The sequence below is a fragment of the Monodelphis domestica genome, chromosome 5, assembly GCF_027887165.1.
Source record: "Monodelphis domestica isolate mMonDom1 chromosome 5, mMonDom1.pri, whole genome shotgun sequence".
In the NCBI taxonomy this organism is placed as follows: domain Eukaryota; kingdom Metazoa; phylum Chordata; class Mammalia; order Didelphimorphia; family Didelphidae; genus Monodelphis; species Monodelphis domestica.
In genome coordinates, this window is record NC_077231.1 from 81,814,012 (window position 1) to 81,836,501 (window position 22,490).

The window sequence follows — 22,490 nt, forward strand, 5'->3', positions numbered from 1 at the left end:
GTTTGTCTGAATGTTTTAAGGGTAGAAAGCTGTTAGGGCAAGGTTGTGATGGGTTTTAGGCAGATCAATCAATTGATCAATCCACAGGAATTTATTAAATGCCTGCTATCTGCCAGACTCTGTACTAAGTGCTGAAGATACAACTACAAAGAATGAAAGAAGTCTTACTTCCAGTGAGGTTTTATTTGCATGGAGGATAGGAGTACACAATAGGTTGCCCAAACCACCAGTGCAGTTATAAGCTTTGAGTTTTTTTCCAATAATCCCTATATAAACATACAGAATAAACATAAAATGAATAAATACAAATAGATACAAAGTAGTTCAAATTAGTTAGAGGAAGGGAGCATCAGAAACGCCTTCAATAAGAAGGTGTACGAGCTCTCTTACAGAAGGAATGGGACTCTGAGACTAAGACTTGGAGGGAGTATTTTCCAGACATGGAAAAACAGACGTTTGAGTGTTGTGTGTGAGAAAAAAAGATACAGTTTGACTGCATCATAGAGTGTAGGAGGGACAGTAATATGTAATAAGGCTGGAAATATAGGTTGGCACCATGTTTAAAAGCTAAACAAGGGGAGCTACTAGAATTACCTGAGTAAGGAGTGACATGGTTAGACACATAAGAAGGAAAGGTCAGTGTAAGGAGACCGATTGGGAGACTTTTGCAAAAGTCTAAGTGATAGATGATGTGAAATAGATACTAGGGCGAATGGAAAGAAGGTGGCAGATAAAGAGATACTGTAGAGGAAGGAAAAAATTTACATTTTATTAGGATGTAGGTAGCTGATCTTGGTACAGAGGTTGCAAACTTGTATGAATGGAAGGATAGTAGTGCCTTGAGATAAGAGAGAAGACAAGTATGGGTGAGTTAGAGATATGATGGACTTTCCTTTGTACCTATTGAACCTGAGGTGCTTATAGTTGGAAATTTCCATTTGGTAGGCAGTTAGTGATGAGAGACTAGAGCTCAGGAGAGAAACTAAGGTGAGACAGATAGATATGGGAATCACAAGTATAGAGATAGTAGTTGACCCTGCAGGAGTTGATGAGACCCCCAAAAGGGAATAGAAAAGGATAAACAATTCAGATGAGATTACAGATATCATGGCAGAGACAGGATTTAAAATTGGGGAATGGCTTAATAAATTGTGGCTTATGATGGTGGTGGAATACTATTGTACTATAAGAAATGATAAGCACAATGATTTGGGGAAAAAGCTAGAAAGTTCTGCAGGAACTGATGCAGAGAAATAAGCAGAACTAGGAGAATGTTGTATACAGTAACAGCAATAATGCATAATGATTAATTGTGAAAACATTAGATATTCTCAACAATCCAATGATCCAGGATGGTTCTGAAGAACTTCTTACAAAGAATGCTATCTAGTCCAGAGAAAGAACTGTTGGAGTAGGAATGTAGATCAAAGCATATGATTTTCCATTTTATTTGTGTTTTTATTCGGGGGTTTAGGTTTTATCTGAGTATTCTTTTACAACTATGACCAGTATCATAGTATGTTTTCTATGATGTACAATTCATATCAAATTTTTTTTTACCAAATCCAAGAGGTGGGAGAGAAGGGAGAGAGACAATTTGCATCTTATTATTTTGGAAAACATGTTAAAAATTGTTATTACATGTAAATGAGAAAATAAAATATTTTAAAATAAAATTTGAAAACCAAATCATTTCCTCTGATTCCAAATCCAGTGCTCTTTCTAATGGACCACAATCCTGAAAAAGTATACATTCAGTACCACATACTTCATTATCTTCCTTTTTTTTTTTCTAAACAGTTGAAGAAACTCAGGTGCTAAAAGTTTAAGTGACTTGTCAATGATTCCACAAGTAGGGTTAAGGCTGATCTGAACCTAGGATTTGCCTCTATCCACTCTGCCAACTGCCACCCATCAAGTCCACTGAAGTTAGTAGAGCTCAGATAGGAAGACAAAAAGGCAGAGTGTTTCTTTCAGTACAGCCTCCATGCATTTAAACAAATTCAAGGAATTATTTGACTTCTAGGGGATGTTTCCTATTACCTCTCTTGTTAATCCTGGTGCTCTCCCATCTCCCCTCTGATTGTATTTCTTAAAATTCCAGGGCACAGAAGGACATAACAGCATTTGCCCTGTCTCTTAGAACCGTAGGAAAATGAAGATTAATGATCTTCTTACTTGGGAGCTCCAGTTTGGGATCTTCTTCTGCTAACACAAATTGGCTGTCACCAAGAAAATGCTGGGGAGTGAATAGATGGACCTAAGGTGTACATTTATCTCTCTGTGTTTCTAATCATTGGGATTGGGCAGCACTAAAAATGAACAGATATCCATCTTCATAGATACTCATACACAAGACCTGCTCTTCTGTTTCTGGGGAGTGTAAGATAGATGACTAGTTTCTGGGGAGTGTAAGATAGATGACTATGAAAAGATATTTTTACCTGCTAGATCTATACTCCAAGGAGGTCATTGATAAAAAGAAAGGCTCTATAATACAAAAGAATATTTATTGTGACATTTTCTGTAGTAGCAAGGAACTAGACACAAAATAACTGCTCATATACTGGGGAAAAAATAATCAAATCATGGTAAATGAAGGTAATGGAATATTACTGTGCTATAAGAAATGACAAATATGAAAAATTCAGAAAGGGATGGAAAGATTAATATGAACTGATTCAAAGTGAAGTGAGAAGAACCAGAGAAACTTATATTTACAGTGATTATAAAAATATAAATAAGAGGAATAAGAAAAACACAAAAGAAAATATCAAAAAATTATGATCATTTGTCCCCAAAGAAGAGTAGCCTCCTACCCTTTCTTCTTTGCAGAGGTGGGAGACTATGAATATGCAACACTACATGCAATGCAGGAGTTGTTACCCTTTTTTGTGTGGTGGGGACACATTGGCAGCCCATGATCCCTTCTCAAAATGATATTTTTAAATGAATAAAATTAAAATATACAGGATTATAAAAGATACCAATTATACTTATCCAAACATTTTCACAAGTGCTAGGTTATGGACTCTTGAAAATGTAAAAAAAATTAATTTGTTGGTTAGTTTTGCTGAACTGTTCCCTCTCCCCTTATTTTTTTTTAATTTTCTGGGGGAGGGAGGCCAAGAGATATGATTAGGAAATGTAGGTGATGTAAAAACAAAAGACATCTATGAAAATGTATTCTGAATGGAAATGTGTTTTGCTTTTCTCCCCCAAGAACACAAAAATTCTTGTAGCTTTTATCTCACATACATATCCACACAAGGATCTTTGAAGCTTAAGATAGTTTTACTTTTGCTTAACATCTCCAGTGATTTCACAAATCAGGATGACAGAATGTTATCTCTAAGAAAGGACTTTAGAGATTACCTAATTTAATACTTCTTTTACTGATAAGAAACCAAGGTCCAGGGAGAGGGAACCACTCTCCCAAGTTCAAATAAGTAATGAGGGACAGAGTTGAGAATTGAACTTGGATCTTCTGATTCATAATCCAGTTTTCATTTACCTGCCATAATGCTTCTCTCTTTTCTGAATTTCCACTCAAAATTTAGCAGAGTGCTTTGCAAATAGTGATCTCTCCCCTTGGATTCTCTAAAATATATTTACTCAGGTCAGAAAATATGTGCAGTCAGTTCTCAAGGGAAGAAATCAAAGATATCCATAGCCACATAAAAACAAGACTCCAAATTACTAATAATTAAAGGCCTGCAAAATTAAACAACTTTGAGATCTCAGCTCACATCCATCAAAATAACAAAACTGACAAAAAAGGACAAATGCTAGAGGGGATGTGGGAAAACAGACACATTAATGAACTATTGATGGAACTGTGAACTGGTTCAGTTATTCTGGAAAGCAATTTGGAATTATGTCCCCAAAGTTTCTAAACTGGAAATACCCATAACTCCGTAACTTGTCTTATGCTCCCAGGAAGTCAAAGAAAGAGAAGTGTACCAAATTTTTCCTAGCACTTCTTTTGTAGTGGCAAAGAGCTGCAAACTTGGGGGATACCTATTAATTGGAGAATGGCTGAAGAAACTATGGTACATGAACTACTATTATACTGAAATAAATAATGGAAAGAGTGGTTTGAGGAAAATTGGGAAGACTTTTTATTAACTGATGCAAAGCGAAGTAAGCAGAAGCAAGAAAACAATTTATACAATAACAACTAGGTACATTGTAAAAACAAATTACTCAAGATTTAAGAATTCTCATCAGCACAATGACCAATTTTGATTCCCAAGGACTGATGATAGTGTTTCCATCTCCAGTCAGTGATGATAGACTGATACTCAGAATGCGATACTTTCAGAAATGGCTAACATGGGGATTTTTATTTTTTCTTGAATATTTTTATTAGTTACAAGGATTTTTTTAGCACATGGGAGGGAAAAGTAAATAAATACTTAATCATTAAAACACCTTAATTTTAAAATGTGATTATTTGTTTATTTTATCTTTTTCCCTGTGCCTATTGGAGTGCTGATTGATTGATATTTCTGATTGATAATCAATAATAATTGATTATATAATCTTCTTTTGAAACAATATCCCTTTCCCTCTCCCATTCATTCATTCCTTTAAAAAAATAAAAAAGAGGAAAAAGTAGTTTTAGAAAAAAAACAAGCTAATACATCAATAGAATCTAATAGAATATGCAATATTTGGGTACCTACAGTCCTCCTACCTTTGTAAAGATACAAATCTTTCCATATTTCTATGAATTCTTTATATTCCCCTTTGACACAATGTACTACAATGTATTTATTCTATGTATTTATTCTATGTATTATATAACCATGCACATACCCCTAATATGAATATGTGGTATATGCATATATAGATACATATAGAAACATGTATAAAATTATGTGTGTAAAAAGCAAATAGCATGCAAGTATATATAATGTTACATATATATGCATGTATGCATTTGTTATGTAACATATATCCATTTACACAAAATATATACATATTTTGAGGATACAGCTTTAAAGTTAGGAAGGTAAAGTTCATTGCAAATATAACCCCTAACTGGCCATGCAGAGTGGGTACAGAGTAAATTACCACTAAATGTGGCTTGATTGGCCTAGGTTCCTACTCTATCTGGAACTTCACAGAAGATGCATCAAGAAAATAAAGTAGCACTTCCTAGTTGTGTGACCCTGGGCATTGCCTAGCCCAAGTTCTGCCTTGGAACCAATATTTGTATTGATTCTAAGATAGAAGAAGAAGGGAAAGAAAGAAAGAAAGAAAGAAAGAAAGAAAGAAAGAAAGAAAGAAAGAAAGAAAGAAAGAAAGAAAGAAAGAAAGAAAGAAAGAAAGAAAGAAAGAAAGAAAGAAAGAAAGAAAGAAAGAAAGAAAGAAAGAAAGAAAGAAAGAAAGAAAGAAAGAAAGAAAGAAAGAAAGGAAGGAAGGAAGAAAGGAAGAAAGAAAGAAAGAAAGAAAGGAAGGAAGGAAGAAAGAAAGAAAGAAAGAAAGAAAGAAAGAAAGAAAGAAAGAAAGAAAGAAAGAAAGAAAGAAAGAAAGAAAGAAAGAAAGAAAGAAAGAAAGAAAGAAAGAAAGAAAGAAAGAAAGAAAGAAAGAAAGAAAGAGAGAGAGGGGGGGGAGAGGGGAGAGAGGGGAGAGAGGGAGGAAGGAAGGGAGCAAGGAAGAAAGGAAGAAAATAGATGTGGCAACTGAAAGACAAAACTTAAAATACCCACACATCCTATCTCCTTCCACCACAATCTCTTCTGACTTTTAGATAGATCATAGTTCCTCAGTTGTCTGCATGTGAAAATTTTGGCTGAAGCTAATTCCCTACTTAAGTACTGGAGGTCTGGAATTCTAGCACACTTATGGGAAACTCAAACACATTATGATGTGCTGTCAGGCACTAAGAATAGCTCCATCCCCTCATATATGGAGTGCACTAATAGTTGCAAATCCCTTTATGGACATTATCTCCTTTGAACTCCACAAGAGCCCAGGGGAATCAGTAACCATAGGGACTGGACCTGTGATTTTCTAGATGAGGAAAATCCTTCTTCCAATTCAAGTCAGCAGCTTCACTGAAACTCATTGTCTGTGAGGAGTTCTTAACCTAAGGTTCATGTACTTTAAAAATATTTTGATAACTTTAAATTAAATTTTTCTTTGTAATCTTCTATATTTTATGCATTTACAAACAATATCGTTGAGGGAGTCTATAGTTGTAGCCAGTCAGGAAAAGGAGTCCATAATAAAGAAGTGGTTAAGAACTCCAGTAAAGTTTTGCCTAGAGTATTGAGAAGTTAAACAATTTGCCTAGGGTCACCCAATCAGTTATGTGTCAGAGGCAGATCTGGAACCCAGATTTTTCCTTAGCCCTGACACTAGAAGTAATATAGTGCTAAGAACACTGCACTTTGAGTCAGAATATTTGGTTTAAGTTTGAGACCTATCCATCAACTTCTTTTGTAGCTATTTGATTATGGTCAAATGCCTTCACTATTCTGTGTCTCAGTGTCATCATCTGTAAAATGAGGATAACAATAATACTTATGCTACCTATTCACAGGATTATGACGAAAGTGGTTTCAAACCATTATGTCCTGTACAGGATTTCCCAAAACTCACAGAGCAGTTTTAAGTTTTATTGACTTTTTAAAAGATACTTTGATAGCTTAAAACAACACTAAGACTTTTGAAATACCCTAATATAAATTTATTAGTATTATGCTTATTGATGCAGCATCATTTTGATTCTGTGCTCTGTCTACAATGCCTATAAAATAAGTGATTAACACATGCTTTTTTAATGATTCATCCACATTGAGACCAATGTGGATGAATGAATAAAGAAAAGTTTGAGGACGAATACAATTTTTCTACGTGGATAGATTTTTTAACTTTCCCGTTACTACTAGCTACATTCAAGGTCTGTTTATTGACAATTATAATTCAAAACAAGAATTATTTTCCACTGAAAAAATGATTATTTCAATTTGACAAGAATTTGTTAAAAATCTATCATGCTACTTTGCAAATATATGGAGATTCAAATGGATGGTCCCAACATTTTAGAAGTTTCCCTTTTATTGATGGTATAAAAAGTATGTCTAAAAATAAGGATAGTACAAGGAAAGTTAAAGCAGGAAGAAGCATATAATGAAATCTAAGGCCACCAACAAAGGCTGCAATGGAAGAGGACACTAAGCACTGAAGGAAAGGAAAGATTCTCAGAGTTGTAAAAGAGGAGGAGGAGTATATGCCAGGAATGGATTATGACTAGTACCAAGTCCTCAAAGGAGAAGGTGGAGGATGGGATTGCTGGTCTAATTTTGTTGGGAAAATAGAGTTTACAAATGTAATTTTAATAAACCTACACCAGGATGGTCAGTTTCTCATTGGAAAAATGAAATAGAGCTCAGAGAAACACCAGCAAGCATAGGTGTCAATAACTTCCAGTAGCCAGAGGACCAGACTGAAAAGTCAAGTAACCTATGTTCTGGCCTGTTGCTGACTTTTCCTGAGATGAGCTGAGTGACCATAATCATTTAACTTTACTGGTAATAACAGCAGCCCCTACAAATCTCACAGGAACACAGATGATTAGATAAAGTCTATAAAGGGCTTTATGTTTCCAGGAGAAAGGTATCATGAAAATTTATGATTATCTTTGGTTGTCTTTGGCAAGTTGGTCTCCAAACATAACAGACCTGATGCTCATTCTTCTTATCCCCACCTGTCTCTTTGCTCCAGGCATAAACCTCCAAAAAGTTTGCTGGAGATAATTTAGTGTTTTCAACAGAAGAGATATAAAGGAAGATAAAACAGAGAAAAGAGATATTTTCTGTTACCTTTGGCATACACCATGCTTGTTTGAGGTGGTGCACAACTTCATAGAGACAAAAAAGAGCTATGCGCTTTGGATTCAATTAAATTTGATTCAGCAATAATTTATTAAGCACTTACTACAAACTAGACATTGAGTTTCATGTTGAAGGCAAAATGATGAAAATAACCCTTATCCTCAAGAAGCATACATTCTTCCTGAATGTTTTAGGCAGTTCCAGAGAATGGAATATTGTAAAATCAAAACATTGTGATTTTAGAGATACAATAGATATAAAAAGTTCAAGCCTTGTGGCAGAGGGTTTGCACATAAGAAAAAGTGCCAGGCTGAAGAATTTGTAGATCTGCTCACCTTGATGGGGGAAGGGGTCACAGGAGGTCTGGAATGTAGAGGAGTCAGAAGATTCTGGTTGGGATTTCAATTGGGACCTCTCTCAACCTTGAGGAGGCCAAGCCTTTCTCCTGGGATATACCCATCTTTTTCATCTTCTGGTGACTAGACATTCTCCCCCCATCCCCCAAACCCAACTGAAGGAAGATCTGAAGAAAGACATTTTGAGCCTTTGTCAAAAACTTTACCTCACAGTTCCTGGTGTCCTGGGTCTGAACTGTGGCCAAGGGGCCAAACTCGGGGTCAGTCAACCTATCTCTCAGGGGCTCAGGCTGCCAAAGCCTGAGTTCCCCCCAAACTCAAGGAGGGAGGGAAAGGGGTTAGTTAGAAAAAGGGACCCCTTTTTCCCCATTATCCTTTCCTATTCTTTTCCCTTTCAGCCATTTCTTTGTATCACTCTAATTGAATCAATTTAAATTAAAGTGGTTATCTTTCCCCAAATTTGAATCAAGTGTGAGTGGAACAGCTTAAAGGAGGGACATCTTCCTAAGAAGAAACATTTTAGGCTTTAGTAGTGGAGGGGGAAAAGAGCCAATCTGTGAGAGCAGCCATATCTGAGGAGAGAAGACTGAAGGGGGAAATTCTTCAACCCCCTCTCCTCTCTCTGAGCCAACCTTAAAAATCAGCTGTCTCTCCTATATTCTGTTACTTTCACCACCCACAAACCTTCTCCATTACAGCCTCCATTTTAGAGATTTGAAAACTGATGTATGTAGAGGTTAAGATTCTTGTTCAAAGTCCCACAGTTACTAAGTTGCAGACCTCACTTTTGCATTTGACTCTAGGTGAGTACCTTTTTCTCTTTTTCTTCCCATCCACAACTTGTATATAGTTGGGAGAAACTGAAGAGTACAGAAATGCCCAAATAAGTGATGCCTGAGAAGAGCCTGGTAGAATATTGAACAATTCAATTCAACAAGTGTTTGTTGCACCTCTGATGGGAAGGTAGAAGTAAGAGCTCCTCAAATCTCCACTTAAGGAAGGTACCCAAACTAGATATATCTTCATTTTTCACTTGGATGTATTTCTTTGGTCTATTCCATCATGACTCTGCTGCTACCAGCTACCTCCTCTCCCCATACCTTCATTTTTGAGCTTCATTCCCTATTAAATTATAGGGCCCATTGAGAGAAGAGATTATTTTTCATATTTGTATCCTGAACTCTTACCACATTTCCTGGCACATGATAGATCCTCAACAAAATATATTGACTAAGTGTCAATAATATTGTAGGTATTACTCTGCTAGGTATTAGGGATACAAAGACAAAAATAAAGAAACTTCAACTTTGTTAAAGACATTTGCTAACCAATATTGTTACTGTTATTATTTTTTACCCATCCTAAGCAAGCATCACAGCCATGCCTATAGTAAATATTTGGAAGTGAACTTTCAAATGGGGGAGATCAAATCATCAGATAGGCTTTACCTATACCAAAGAAATTAGAAGAGGCAGCTGTGGGTTCTTGAGGTCCATCCAGCGGCCTCTCTGAGGACCCAGGGTTGCCTGGCAAAGTGTGATATCACGGTTGAATAAATGAAATGAGATACACTATGCATTCATTCCACATACACAGGTGTCACACACAGTGCTCTGCCATGGTATCATGGTATGTTTATTATATAGGTTTTTGGTATACACACACATAATCAATTCTCTACGTATGTGACATTCTACAATTTGATTGGATATTATCAAATCACCTAAACAACACTCTTGTGATGTTACTACAACAAAGAATTCTGTGATCATTTACTAGGCTTCTACAACACTGTGATAGATATGATTAATGTGAATAAAGCCATTTGTAGGTTAGTACCCCTTGACCTGCTGAGAGGATCATTGTGCTTTTGGTCAGCTTTGACTATCCATCATAATTGTTTGGGAGATGAACAACAAAACATATTCATATCTAGGTGTGAGGACTTTAGGTAGACCAATTTTGGGGTTTTCCTCAATTTACAAGTTCTGTTTTTCTTGTGTTACTTTGAGATGCCTAGCAACACTGTTTGGCTTCTGTTCCAACAAATTCATTTGAGTGTGGTAACTGTAGGACAAGATTCATTACTTTGTAGGGCCTTGGAGTGTATCTTGTGCTTGAGAAAGGAGGGGCCATGGCCAGTAATCTTTGGGCTTTTATTCTGTAATTGCAATCTTTTGGGGGTAATAACCTAGGGGGCTTAAAGCAGGGTATATATTTATTGATCCTATATGTATTTGCTCTTATGTTATTTCTCCTGTACTAGGGCAAGAATAATAATCATAACAAGCCCGCTAGTGGGGAAAATTTGGGGAAAGAAGTCACAAAGGGGGATCAGCAAGGGGCCATCATTCTGGGGTCTTCTTTGCTGACCTTCCTTCCTCAGACTGTGACCTTGTCAAATGGTCAGGATATGATGGCCTCTGGCAGTGGGTCAGTGGTTAAGAGCACTGGGTCTGGAGTCAGGAAGACCTGAGTTCAAATCCAGCCTTGCATTTCCTAGCTGTGTAACCTTGAGCAAGTCAGCTTACCTCCCTATGCCCAAGGGCAGCTCTGTGGCTCACTAGATAGAGTAATGAGCCTGGCATCAGGAAGACCTGAGTTCAAATTTAGACCAAGACACTTCCTAGCTGTGTGACCCTGGGGGAAAAAAAATCGCTTAACCTCTGATTGTTTGACAAAAGGATCTACTTGATAAACTGGAGAAAGAAATGGCAAAAGATTACAGTATCCTTGCCAAGAAAACTCCATAGATAGCTATGGCCCATGGGATCATGAAGAATTGAACATAAATGAATGACTCAACAACAAATGCATAAGAAATTTTAGATCTATATCCCATCCTCTCCCATAACAATGTAATGACTGCCATTTTCTATAAAGTATTTTAGAAGAAAATCCATTTACAAGTATTAAATAAATACAAGGAATGTAGTAGACAAGGTGGAAAGAATCTTATGTGTTGTACAATCAAAGCAGATATTTGTCTCCTTTTGAAAAAATATGAATAGTAAACAGCAACAGAAGAAAAACTTTTTTTTTCCTGTTCTTGTTTCATGACTGCATTGCCTCTAGAAAATTACAAAGCTCCTATAATGGCCCCAAGGTCATAAAAGTAAAATCCCATTTTTAACACCAAAATTTCATCACTGTCGCTTTATAGCAATGAAGTTTGGAAAAAAAAAAAGTTCTTGAAGAATTAAAAATGAATATCATACAAAAGGCAGAGGACATATGCATTGTGGATACAAACAAGTTGTAATGTATAACCAGTGAAGAACAAGAGAAGTAAAAGATGTCATAGAGGAATTATATGATAGGAAGAGAAAATAGGCTGGTCATGTGGTGAAAGGGAGACATGACAGATAGATAATCCAGACTATTTCTATTACAATAGAACTCTATCTATTCCACCTCCCTCCAAAATCCTTCCCTTTCAAAGTTTATGGCAGGCCTGCTTCCATACTAAACTGGAGAACAATGCTTATTATTACTTAGCCAATCAAAATAGTAGAAACAGTGTTACATAGCGTGTGTTTTGAGCTTGGTATCAGGAAGACTGGGTCCAAATCAAGCCTCAGACTCTTCTACAACTAGAAGATGTAGGTTCCAATCTATCTCTGATACCTATTATGTTTCTGATATTGGCCAAGTTACTGCCTTTCTATGAGATCTTGTTTCCTAAATGAGGATGTCTGGCTAGATGGTCTCTGAGTCTCTTCCAACTCTATTTTATGACCCTATGAAGTGTTTTCCTTAAAAATAAAGCACAGAATCTTCATCTTCCTTTGTTGGAGTTGTATTCCTGGCAAAGTGAGTGTAGATGAAGCATTCTGGACAGCTCAGTAGGGTTTATCTGTTATAGACCTAGGTGGTTTCTCAATCCGTATCTGTGGAGTGAAAATTGCCCATGATTTTTTTTTAAAAGAGTTACCAAATTTCTATCCCACTACCTCGTCATTTTTTATTGTGCACTATTTTTAAAATAAGAAACCTAGAGTACATTTCTTTCTTTTTCTTTTGTCAATCTCTTCCTACCATCCCCCCTTCCCCCCACAAAAAAAAGAAATTCTCTGGAGTTGAAGTTGAAAGAAACATCCCTGTAGATGAAACACATGATATTCAAATTGGAATGCAGCTGCAATTAATTTGGAACATAAATTGTATTTTTACATCAACAAAGTCACACAAAAGTGAATCATTAAGTGATTGCTATTGTGACATCAGCTCAGTGCTCTAGCTGAATGACTTCGCACAGCTGTAACCTCAAACTACCTCGAGATTTGCCACATCCCTTAATTTTCTGATTGATTAAATGGATTATTTGACATTTTGGCAGTGCATAGAAATCCCTGAGTAACAAAGACTCCTTTCATTCTTCATTATTTGCTCTCTTCAAGCTTAATGTAGATACTTTTGCAACAAAGGTGTGATGCTTCATTATTCAATAATTTTATTGCAAGTTTGTATTTTACTGATAATGTAGAAGCTCCTACCAAATTGCCTATATTATTAACACAGATATCATTCTCTGTAATTAAAATGTGATGCATAATGGGATATGACTTTCATATCATGCTCAGACTTTTATATTCCTGTCATTTGATGCTTGATTTCAGAACTGAGATATTCAGAGGCTGTCAATGGAAATTTACTTCCATCTTGGCTACCTATTTAATCCTTTGAATATGGGCTTTCTTTAGGAATATATAAAATGGTGACTTGCACACTGTTTTAATGCTGTTTATACTAGGCATGTAGAGTGAGTAAATAGAGAAGTGACCTTATAGTGAAGAAGATTTGGGTTCAAGTCCTGCTTCTGACACATACTGACTCATGGCCATAGGAAAGTTTATTAACCCCCAAGTTTCCCCAAGTAACTTTTGATTCTAGTTTATTTTTATTTTTTCCAGATTATATGTCAATACAATTTTTAGTATTTGTTTTCTGACATTTTGTGATCCATGTTCTCTTTCCCTCCCACTCTTCTCTCCTCAAAACAGGAGGCTCATATCATATAGGTTGCACATGTGTTATCAATACATATTTCCATATTCATCATGTTGTGAAAAGTTAAATATCACACTAGAGAAAAATTCATGGAAGAAATAAAATGAACAATGGCATGCTTCAATCTGTATTCGTATTCCTTCAGTTCCTTCTACTATGCTAGATGGTCTTTTTTATCATGAGTCCCTTGGGGTTGTCTTCAATCCTTATATTTCTGATAATTGTTAAATAATTCACAGTTGATCATTGTGCATTATTGCTGTTATTGTGTACAATATTCTTCTGGTTCTGCTCACTTCACTTTGCATCACTTCATATAAATCTTTCCAGGTAGTTTGTGTGTGTGTGTGTGTGTGTGTGATTATCTTGTTTGTGATTTTTTATGGTCCAATTGTATTCCATTACTCTAAGATTACAAATTGAAAATAGTTGTCAATATGCATGGATAGCAGGAGTTTCATTTTCAGTATAGACACGTCTACTAAAAAGAATTGTGGGAATTCTTTAGAACCAAGCTCTTTATCTAGAGGCAACAAATTAATATTTGCCTCCACTGTCATAAAGAGTAGAATCATCATGTCACAGTGGATGATAAGCCACTATTTTAATCAGAAAGCCTGGAGATCAAGTCCTATCTCTAATACATGCCTGAGACAAGTCTCTATGATTCTAAGCTGCTTGCCTACATCAGTGAAGTAAGTATTCACACCAAGAGTTCTCCAAATTCCAGGTCCAAACTTCCATCCGTTCACATACCTCCCACACCTACACACACACACACACACACACACACACACCTAAAAAAGAGGTAATGTTATGAATAGAGATGTTGCTGAGTAGTAAATACAATGTCGTTTTGAAGTCACGTCTATATCTAAATCAGGTCTCTAACACTTGGACCATTTTTGTTTGTTTGTTTTAGGTAAATATATATACAACATTTGGTACAGTGTTTGACCCATAGAAGTTGCTAAATAAATGCTTAAATTGAATTATCAGCTGCCTAATCCTGGGCAACTCCTTTAACCTCTATGTGCCTCAAGTAAATACTTAAGACTTGATTATTTAGTCAGAGATAGATTATAATTTGTATTATTAAATGAAGCTCCTGCCATTGGAATTATCTATGTTTATTTTTAAGAGAAACACTTCATAAGATTATAACTTTTAAGTTGAAGCTCTGTTCTAGATCATCTAATCAAATCTTCATTTTATTTTGGGTTTTAGGTCCAATATCATAAGGGGAAGCATTTGTACCTATTTACTCTACCTTTAGTTAGAGCCAGGTTTCTGTTGACTCCAACATGCTTCTTGCCTCTTCAATCATCTAGAAACTAACTATTTCTTGGGCTCCTTCAGATTTCTCATGATTAAAAGAACACAAGCCGTATCTATTTCAGATTAATTTGATAAACTCTAATGAAAACTTAGGTAAAGGAAGACTAAGTATCATGCCACTTAAAGAAACATTGTATTGTTCAAGAATCCATCACTTTGAATCATGCTAAAATGTTATTTAAAGATTTATAAAGACATTAAACTTAAAATTTTTTTAATATTTTCAGAGAAAGAGAAGCCACAGAGCCCAATACTAACCTCTTGGGAGTATTGAACAATTGTGACTGTCAATAAATTCTTCTTGCTTTCACCGCTAACCTCTATAAAAACCTCCCTGCAATGCTTCCTCATGGTGTGGAGGTGACTCTGAATTGTTGCAAACATCAAGATAAAAATTATACAGAGAAAGACAAAAGGCTCTGAAGAATCAAAGTGGTAGATGAACCAAAGAGCAAATGGAAAGGTACATGATGGATGTATGCAGGCTGCCAAATATTACAAATGATAACTGATACTAAGAAGGCAGGGTAAAATTCATCTTCAAGAATGTGTATGCCCAGAAAAGGAAATGAGCTAGATATGTAGAAAAGTATAACTGACATAACTTAAAATATTTCACTACCACCTACTAATCCATATGGAATTTTTTAAAGACCTGGACAAGAATCATAGAAGACAAAAGTGATATGGATGAACTGTGTCTACACCATTTGAGAGAATACCCACACTCATGAACCTACCAACTCATTGAAGAGTAAATTGTAGACACAAGACCTCAATACTCAATATATTGCTCCTCTTTGCATTATGATAGGTGTCAGGAGAAATGCAAAGTTAAATAAATCCATCTTATCTGAGAATTGGTTGAATGAACTGGGAGTATTTTTTTTAATATATTTTATTTTATCATTTCCAAGCATTATTCGTTAAAGACATAGATCATTTTCTTTTCCTCCCCCCCACCCCCCATAGCTGACGCGTAAGTCCACTGGGCATTAGATGTTTTCTTGATTTGAACCCATTGCTTTGTTGATAGTATTTGCATTAGAGTGTTCATTTAGAGTCTCTCCTCTGTCATGTCCCCTCAACCTCTGTATTCAGGCAGTTGCTTTTTCTCGGTGTTTCGACTCCCATAGTTTATCCTTTGCTTATGAATGGTGTTTTTTTCTCCTGGATCCCTGCAAGTTGTTCAGGGACATTACACCGCCACTAATGGAGAAGTCCATTACGTTCGATTATAGCACAGTGTATTAGTCTCTGTGTACAATGTTCTCCTGGTTCTGCTCCTCTCACTCTGCATCACTTCCTGGAGGTTGTTCCAGTCTCCATGGAACTCCTCCACTTTATTATTCCTTTTAGCAAAATAGTATTCCATCACCAACATATACCACAGTTTGTTCAGCCATTCCCCAATTGATGGGCATCCCCTCGTTTTCCAGTTTTGGGCCACCACAAAGAGCGCAGCTATGAATATTTTTGTACAAGTCTTTGTGTCCATTATCTCTTTGGGGTACAGACCCAGCAGTGCTATGGCTGGGTCAAAGGGTAGATATTCTTTTGTCGCCCTTTGGGCATAGTTCCAAATTGCCCTCCAGAATGGTTGGATCAGTTCACAGCTCCACCAGCAATGAATTAATGTCCCTACTTTGCCACATCCCCTCCAGCATTCATTAACTTTCCTTTGCTGTTATGTTAGCCAATCTGCTAGGTGTGAGGTGATACCTCATAGTTGTTTTGATTTGCATCTCTCTGATTATAAGAGATTTAGAACACTTCTTCATGTGCTTGTTAATAGTTTTGATTTCTTTATCTGAGAACTGCCTATCCATTTCCCTTGCCCATTTATCAATTGGAGAATGGCTTGATTTTTTGTACAATTGATTTAGCTCATTATAAATATGAGTAATTAAACCTTTGTCAGAGGTTTCTATGAAGATTTTTTCCCAATTTGTTGTTTCCCTTCTGATTTTAGTTATATTGGTTTTGTTTGTACAAAAGCTTTTTAGTTTGATGTAGTCAAAATTATTTATTTTACATTTTGTGATTCTTTCTATATCTTGCTTGGTTTTAAAGCCTTTCCCCTCCCAAAGGTCTGACATATATACTATTCTGTGTTTACCCAATTTACTTATGGTTTCCTTCTTTATGTTTAAGTCACTCACCCATTTTGAATTTATCTTGGTGTAGGGTGTGAGGTGTTGATCTATTCCTAGTCTCTCCCACACTGTCTTCCAATTTTCCCAACAGTTTTTATCGAATAGTGGATTTTTGTCCCAAAAGCTGGGATCTTTGGGTTTATCGTATACTGTCTTGCTGAGGTCGCTTTCCCCCAGTCTATTCCACTGATCTTCCTTTCTGTTTCTTAGCCAGTACCAAATTGTTTTGATGACTGCTGCTTTGTAATATAGTTTTAGGTCAGGGACTGCAAGGCCCCCATCATATGTGGTTTTTTTTTCATTATTTCCCTGGATATCCTTGATCTTTTGTTCTTCCAAATGAACTTTGATATGGTTTTTTCTAAATCAGTGAAGAAGTATTTTGGTAGTTCAATGGGTATGGCACTAAATAGATAAATAAGTTTGGGTAGGATGGTCATTTTTATTATATTGGCTCGTCCTATCCATGAGCAGTTAATGTTTTTCCATTTGCTCAAGTCTAGTTTTAGTTGTGTGCCGAGTGTTTTGTAGTTGTGTTCATATAGTTCCTGTGTTTGTCTTGCGAGGTAGATTCCTAGGTATTTTATTTTGTCTAAGGTGATTTTGAATGGGATTTCTCTTTCTAGTTCTTGCTGCTGAGCTGTGTTGGAGATATATAGAAAAGCTGATGATTTATGTGGGTTTATTTTGTATCCTGCAACTTTGCTAAAGTTGTTGATTATTTCAATTAGCTTTTTGGTTGAATCTCTAGGATTCTTTAAGTAGACCATCATGTCATCCGCAAAGAGTGATAACTTGGTCTCCTCCTTGCCTATTTTGATGCCTTCAATTCCTTTATCTTCTCTAATTGCTACTGCTAGTGTTTCTAGTACAATGTCAAATAGTAGAGGTGATAATGGGCATCCTTGTTTCACTCCTGATCTTATTGGGAATACATCTAGTTTATCCCCATTGCAGATGATATTAGCTGATGGTTTTAGATATATACTGTTTATTATTTTTAGGAATGACCCTTCTATTCCTATGCTTTCTAGTGTTTTTAGTAGGAATGGGTGTTGTATTTTATCAAAGGCTTTTTCTGCATCTATTGAGATAATCATGTGGTTCTTGCTAGTTTGCTTGTTGATGTGGTCAATTATGTGGATGGTTTTCCTAATGTTGAACCAGCCCTGCATCCCTGGTATGAATCCTACTTGATCATGGTGAATGATCCTTCTGATCACTTGCTGGAGTCTTTTTGCTAGTATCCTATTTAAGATTTTTGCATCTATATTCATTAGGGAGATTGGCCTATAGTTTTCTTTCTCTGTTTTTGACCTGCCTGGTTTTGGAATCAGTACCATGTTTGTGTCGTAAAAGGAGTTTGGTAGAACTCCCTCTTTGCTTATTATGTCAAATACTTTGTATAGTATTGGGATTAACTGTTCTCTGAATGTTTGATAGAATTCACAGGTGAATCCATCAGTCCCTGGGGATTTTTTCTTAGGAAGTTCTTTGATGGCTTGTTGGATTTCAATTTCTGATATGGGATTATTTAAGAATTCTATTTCCTCTTCTGTTAGTCTAGGCAGTTTGTATTTTTGTATATATTTATCCATTTCACCTAAATTGGTGTATTTATTGCCATATAATTGGGCAAAGTAATTTCTAATGATTGCCTTAATTTCCTCCTCATTGGAGGTGCTGTCCCCCTTTTCATCTTTAATGCTGTGAATTTGCTTTTCTTCCTTCCTTTTTTTAATTATATTGACCAGTACTTTGTCTATTTTGTTTGTTTTTTCAAAGTACCAGCTTCTTGTCTTATTTATTAAATCAATAGTTCTATCACTTTCGATTTTATTAATTTCTCCCTTAATTTTTAGGATTTCTAATTTGGTTTGCTGCTGGGGGGTTTTAATTTGATCGCTTTCGAGTTTTTTCATTTGCATTTCCAATTGATTGATCTCTACTCTCCCTTGTTTGTTAATATAAGCATTCAGGGATATGAATTTACCTCTGATTACCGCTTTGGCTGCATCCCAAAAGGTTTGAAAGGATGTTTCGCCATTGTCATTTTCCTCGATGAAATTATTAATTGTTTCTATGATTTCTTCTTTAACTAAACGGTTTTGGAGTATCATATTGTTTAATTTCCAATTGGTTTTAGATTTGGTTTTCCATGTACCATTACTAATCATTATTTTTATTGCCTTGTGATCTGAGAAGGCTGCATTCATTATTTCTGCTTTTTTGCATTTGTGTGCTATGTTTCTGTGACCTAATGTATGGTTAATTTTTGTGAATGTGCCATGTGGTGCTGAGAAGAAGGTGTATTCCTTTTTATCCCTATTTATTTTTCTCCATATGTCTATTAATTCTAATTTTTCTAAGATTTCATTCACTTCTTTTACCTCTTTCTTATTTATTTTTTTATTTGATTTATCTAAATTTGATAATGGTTGGTTTAAGTCTCCCACTAGTATGGTTTTATTGTCTATTTCTTCCTTCAATTCTCCTAGTTTCTCCATTAGAAATTTGGGTGCTATATTATTTGGTGCATACATGTTGATTAATGATATTTCCTCATTGTCTAGAGTCCCTTTTAACAAAATATAATTACCTTCCCTATCCCTTTTGATCAGGTCTATTTTTGCATTGGCTTTATCAGATATCATGATTACCACTCCTGCCTTCTTTCTATCAGTTGAGGCCCAGAAGGTCTTACTCCATCCTTTAATTCTGACCGTGTGGGTGTCAACCCGCCTCATGTGTGTTTCTTGAAGACAACATATGGTAGGGTTTTGGATTCTAATCCATTCTGCTATTCGTCTACGTTTTATGGGTGAGTTCATCCCATTCACGTTCAAAGTTATGATTGTCATTTGTGGACTCCCTGGCATTTTGATTGCCTTCCCTAATTCTAACTTTTTCTTCTTCGGCTCTACCTTTTAGTCCAGTGATTTACTTTGAATCAGTCCCCCTTGTCCCCTCCCTTGATGTTTCCCTTTTTAGTCCCTTCCTTTTTCTTCCCTCCCCCTCCCCCCTCTCTTTTCCTCCCTTTTTGTTCTCCCTCTCCCCCTCCCCCCCTTGGTTTTCCCTTCTCCTTACCCTTGTTGGGTAAGATAGAATTCAAGATCCCAATGGATCTGGATGTTTTTCCCTCTCAGAGTTGATTTCCCTGAGATTGAGGTTTAGGTAAAAAAAAAACAAAAAACAAAAAAAAAATCCTCTCTTCCTCTCCTTCTTATAGGAGTTTTCTTCCCCTCCCCTTCCCATGTGAATCTTTGTGTGAGAACGATTATTCTATTTGGTCTTTCTTTACCCCCTATTTATACATTACATTTTCCCCACATATTAGTATACATACATTGATATAAATGTACTCCTTATAGAAGAGAGTTTGAGTAAAAGAAGAAGATAACATTTTTTCCCTTTCCTTAATATTTACCTTTTCAGGTATTCCTTGCTCTTTGATTTTCGGTATCAAACTTTCCACAGAGCTCTGGTCTTTTCTTTGCAAAAAGTTGGAAATCTTCTATTTTGTTGAATGCCCATACTTTCCCTTGGAAGTATATAGTCAGTTTTGCTGGGTAGTTGATTCTTGGTTGGAGACCCAGCTCTCTTGCCTTTCTGAAGATCATGTTCCATGCCTTACGATCATTCAGAGTAGAACTTGCAAGGTCTTGTGTGACCCTGATTGGCATTCCTTTATATCTAAATTGTCTTTTTCTGGCTTCCTGTAGGATTTTTTCTTTTGTTTGATAGCTTTGGAATTTGGCAATTACATTCCTGGGAGTTGTCTTTTGGGGGTTTAGTGTAGAAGGTGTTCTGTGAGCTCTGTCAGTGGCTGTATTGCCCCCTTGTTCTAGAATCTCTGGGCAATTTTCTTTGATTATATCTTGTATCACCATGTCCTGTTTGGTGTTTATTTCTGGCTTTTCTGGGAGTCCAATTATTCTTAAATTCTCTCTTCTCCCTCTATTTTCCAGATCTATCACCTTGTTGGTGAGATATTTTATGTTCTCTTCTAATTTCTTGGTGTTTTGGCTTTGCTTTATTAGTTCTTGCTTTAAAGCCTGGTTTTCTTTTACCGTTTGGTCAAACTGGTTTTGTAGATGCGTGAATTTCTTTTGCATTGTTTCCCACTTTTCCTCCCAGAAGGCTTCCATCTTTTTGGTCATTTCTGATTCAAATTCTTCATGGGTTTGTGGAGAGTTTCCATTTCCTTTGGAAGATTTTGGAGCATTTTCTTGTATATCTTCTTCTATCTGCTCTGTATTTTGTATTTTGGCTCCATAGAATGTGTCCAAAGTCGCCCCTTTCTTCTTATTTTTCTTGGTATTTTGGGGCTTCTGTGCTTCTGTGGAGTTTGCCATCTCTGAATGTGGAGGATTAGCTTTTCTTATCTCTGTCTGGTGTTCAGAGGCTTTAGTCCTGGGAAGATTGTCGGTTCTATGAGCTTTCCCTGGGTTAAACTGAATATGCCTCACTGGAACTGGAATGGAAGGGTCGGACCACGAGGCCACACTCTCCCCCCGGCTCTCTGGGTTGGGTTGCTTTCCGGAAGTTGCCTTCAGAATAGCTGGCTGTGAGGCTGTTTCGTTGGCCTGCAGGGGGATGGGGTGCAGCTTCCCCAAGCTCCGAGGGCAGGGACTTTCACTGAGACTTGGATAGCAGGATCCCGCCCGTGAGGCTATCTTGCCCGCCTTGAGGGTTGCTGTTGTTTCGACCCTCCTCTCTGCTGGGGGGAGCTCCGAGGGCAATGACTTTCACTGGGACTCGGATAGAAGGCCCTGAGGGTTGTTGTTCCGAGGACCCTGCTCTCTGAGCCGGGCCGGGCTGCGGCTTCCGGGAGCCTTGGACTCTGCGCTCCTACCCCTTAGGTCCGAGTGATCTCGGGTTCTGGCTTTTGAAGGGGGCCCTACCTTTTGATCCGGGTCCAGGTCCAGGAGGAGGGTTCCCAGGGTCTGTGCTGTTGATCATTTTGAATTTCGGCGCCTTAGGAGCTTATAGTTTGAGATCGGTAGGGAAGGGTTTTCCGGAGATCTGAACTTTAGCTTTCTCTAAGCCGCCATCTTAACCAGAAGTCTCTGAACTGGGAGTATTAATGCTGTAGAAGAGAAGACTCCATGGGAGTGGGGGGAGATAATAATCTCTATGTTCATTTGAAGAGCTGTCATGAAAAAGACAGATTAGCCTTTTAGTCCAAGAATTCAGAACCAGGAACAATAATGAGGTTTCAAGGGCTAAACTTTGGTTTGCTTTTAGGAAACTATTAAAATAATCAGAACTGTCCAAAGGTGGAATGCACTATTTAGAAAGATTGTGGGTTTTCCCTCCCTAGAGATCTTCAAGCACAGGAGGAATGACCACTTCTTTGATGTTTTAGTGAGAATTACTTTTAGGTATCAGTGGCAACTAACATCTCTTCCCATTCCCCCTTTTTTTAATTGTGCAATATTATAGAATTATGGTCTCTTGCTCTCATAGAACTTAGAATATAATAAGAGGAATACACTACACACTCCAGTTATTACTGTTGTTGTTGTTGCTGTTGTTTAGCAGCAGCAGTAGCAGGAAGAGAAGGAGGGAGGATAGTAACAGTAGGCAGTAGTAGTAGCAGCAGTGGTGGTAGTGGTAGTAGTAGAAGTAGCAGTAGTGGTGGTGGTGGTCGTAGTAGTATTAGTAATATTAGCAATAGTACCAGTAGTAATACAGCAGAAGTAATGGTAGCAGTCCCATCAGTGGTCCTGGTACTGTTGTGATAGTGGTCCTGTGGTAGTGGTGGTAGTAGTGATAGCAAC